Below are 3,791 nucleotides of genomic sequence, written 5' to 3'. Positions count from 1 at the left end.
TTTACTTTTACATCCCATTTACCTACAGATCGATTGCCTACAAGTATTATTGCTTACAGCTCGATTGCCTACATTTATTTTTGTCTACATGTATTTTCGCCTACATATATTTTTACCTACATTCCGATTGATTACATTAATTTTTGCCTATAGTCTGATTGTCTACATTTATTTTGGTAACTATACAGAATAGGTCCCACACTTAAGAAAATCTGAATCTTATCTTCACACTACAAATTCCAAATGGGTTTTTACTGCTTCTAAAAAGACTGTTCCCACACCCCACTGTCTTGATAGGTTAGGAATATTCCGAGTAAATCTACGCTGTAACTTCTAGGCGGTTAGGCTCCAAGCTGCTAGGATGTGTTAGGTCCATTTGTCGGGGTGACGTAGCCGCCCCGAACTCACGCATTACTGTCTACACATTCCACTGTCCACATGAGTTATGATTTATTTCGAATAATTACCAAAATAAATGTAAACAAAAATAAATAATAAGGCAATCGGGCTGTAGGCAATAGAACATGTATAAGGTAATCGAACTGTAGGTAAACGGGATGTACGTGAAAATACATGTTGGCAATCGAGATGTAGATAATAACATTATAATTAGATATTTCCGCTCGTAGGGCACGTAGAAAAAAAAATAAAAGCACTTTTATTATACAATTTAAGTAATGGCTATCGATTAAGTCTATAGAACTTGATCAGTTCAGTCGTTATAAAATCTGATAATCTTAATCTGCCGCATCTCGCCGGCTCGCGTAAAGTAGCCACGGCAGTGTCTCCAGATATTGCAATGCTAAATTTGCTTTTTTCCTGTTAAACCGAGAATAACTTTTGCTTTTATATCGTAAGAATAAGTTTTTAAGATTAGTGGAATTTATCGAATAGTTATCTAGAATCTTTATTATCTAAAATAGATCAGTTGTTTCTTATCAAAAGTGACATGTCTGTGAATAATGGGTTGGGCTCGACTAAATACTTATTGTTTTAGTGCTTTCTATCGATTTTTTTTCTCTCATACTCTTTTTAACTCTTACCTCTTTTTATTCATCCTGTCTCTCATTATCTATCTTTTTGTATTCTTTGTTAAATGTCATTATAATTATATTTTATTTCAATACCCGTTAATCTCTTTAAAACTTTTTTACTATTAAATTTTATATATAATTCTGCAATTTAATTAATTTCAAATCTATTCGTAAATTATTGCAAATTTGTTTTATGATAGAAGTTTTCAAACATTTTATAGAAATATTTCTAGAGATATCCCTACCGTAATACGCTACGTATAACTACTAAAGTTGTAACTGCTTGATAAAAATTTTATGTGTCAAAAGAGTTATGTCTCTTGTGTATCTTACAATCGTGCATTCAAAAAACTGTCAATTCTTATCAAAACTATATTTCTATCCACTTCCTTGTTTGATAATCCACACACATTTTAATAAAAAAATAAAGATTTAGATATATGTATAAGTAAACATTTTTTACACATATTTGTCAGAACTTACGTTTATTATAAAAAACCATATTTTATGTTTATCCTTGGACGCATATTCAAGTAATGATAAATTTAAATATGATAATAATTTTTTTTTTAGTGCGTTAGGAGATTTACTATTTCTGATATATGTATATGTACATACAATTTCAAGTCTTACTCGTATATATCTGTTACTTACATGATTTAAAATCATGTTTTTAAATTAATAAAGAACTTTCAGCCTGAACTATGTACGTACATCATGTCTTACTGGTATATATCTGTTACTTACTTGATTCAAAATCATATATTTTTAAATTAATAGAAAGCATCGCCTAAGAGCAATATACAGCACTCATTTAATTTAAACTGGATAGTATGAATACTTTAAAGTTAATAGCCATTGTTGCGATAATTGCAACGTTGATGACAATCATAGTTACCGGGAAACCTCTACTCGTAAGTGATTGATATTATATTTACCTCTGACAAAAAATGTTTCAAATTGCAAATGTGATATAAAATTAATGTTTCCAGTCGAAAAATCATATTTGAAATAGGTATTTTAGATGATCAAGTATAGTATTGGGATCTTATGGATACTGTATCCATCTTAGATAGAAATATTTGTATGTGTGTGTGTGTGTGTGTGTGTGTGTGTGTGTGTGTGTGTGTGTGTGTGTGTGTGTATTCATATCGCTTCTGACACTCGATCTTTGAAGATACAGAAGTATTCTATGTTGAATTTAGAATCAATACATAAATCTTGTGCAGAATAATTAAACATTATTTTAATCGGATATATTATATTTTTATTATTATAGAATAATTTATATAAGTTTATATTTTTTTAGCCTACGATACTATCATTACTAGGAGGTAAAAAATAAAAAGTAGGAAGTAAATTGGTAAAAAGTAAAGTATGATCAAATAAAGCTGGATATTGGAACACGATTGATAATGAAATTGTAAAATTGTAACACTGAAATATATTATTGAATATATGAAATATATTATTAAAATAATATTAGAATTGATTACATAATACATTTTTGATGTTTAATGTTTTTTTCATTTTATATTTTTCCCATGTCCTTTGATTTTTGTTTTTGTTATAATGAAATGAATTTTAAGATTAATATATATATATAACTGTATCTTAATTAAGTGACTTGGTTTTGTAATGTATTTATTATAATGTAATATTTTTCGAAATATATAGATTTTTTTCACTTTATTATATGATTCTAAACATATTTAAAATAGATTGATACAATAAACTTAATTTTTAAAATTTCTTTATACTTGCAAATATTTATATAACAAAACTTTATATATTCAACTTGTTTAAGAATTAAGAATTTACTTCTCTAATTAAATTTTTGTAATATAAGTGTTTTAAATAAAAAATTTTATTTAAAGTAACAATAAAAGTTTGATTTTGTTATTATAAATAGAATATTTAATTCAATAATTCGTTATTTTTTGTTATTATAAAAACTTAAACTTTGAGACATAAATCTCTAATAAAGAATCAGAAATTAAAGCTAAGAATATTTTTTTCTAATTAAGAGAGAGAGAGAGAGAAATAATTGTTCGTTTTTTTTATAATTGTATTCTATTAATTAATACAAATTTCCGCAAAAATATATTTTTATCTTATTTGACTTCGTTTTTCGTGCAACTCTTGAATGAAACTATTTCACGTTTTAAAAGCACATTTCCTCGAAAAAAAACTTTATAATATTGATGCAATATAGTCAACGCATTATTTACACTCAATGTATTGTAATTGTAAAGAATGTCGTGTAATATATGTATAACATAAAATACCCAATTATTATTCATACGCGGATTGCAACAAATGCGGATTTTTTTAAATGTTAAACGTTCATCAACAATCAGACATTTATATAAAATATTTATATATGGTAATCCATTTTTTAATATCCTATTTTTTCTCTATAGTTCTAAATACTGCTTCTGTCGAGTGTATAACCGAGAGGAGAGGAAAGAAGAGAGAAGAGAGAGAAAAAAGGACGGAAGGTAGAAGAGAAGGAGAACGAGAATGTAAAATATAGTGCATATAAAAATATACGGAAATATTTCATTAAATCATCAAAATGCAATTTTATGAATTTATCTGTATTTCACAACCGAAATGTCTGGATTGCGCAGTAATTTAACTGCTAATTAACAACATATTCGCGTCCCGCATCTCTACCAATAATATGACGGCCAAATTTCACGTTTATTTGTTTATTTAATACGAATATGAGCTCCTGGCAGCATAATTCGATCA

General features: G+C 27.1%; 1 long non-coding RNA gene across 1 annotated transcript; it reads left to right on the top strand.

Annotated features, from left to right (window-relative positions):
* Positions 1-1,669: 1,669 nt before the first annotated feature.
* Positions 1,670-2,464, top strand: LOC108774811 (uncharacterized). The gene is made up of 3 exons (XR_001940738.1): positions 1,670-1,740; positions 1,815-1,948; positions 2,344-2,464. It is a non-coding gene; the product is annotated as an uncharacterized LOC108774811 (long non-coding RNA).
* Positions 2,465-3,791: the final 1,327 nt, after the last annotated feature.

The sequence above is a fragment of the Cyphomyrmex costatus genome, unplaced genomic scaffold (assembly GCF_001594065.2).
Source record: "Cyphomyrmex costatus isolate MS0001 unplaced genomic scaffold, Ccosl1.0 scaffold275, whole genome shotgun sequence".
NCBI classification, from domain to species: domain Eukaryota; kingdom Metazoa; phylum Arthropoda; class Insecta; order Hymenoptera; family Formicidae; genus Cyphomyrmex; species Cyphomyrmex costatus.
This window is presented reverse-complemented; position numbering and strand designations above follow the sequence as displayed.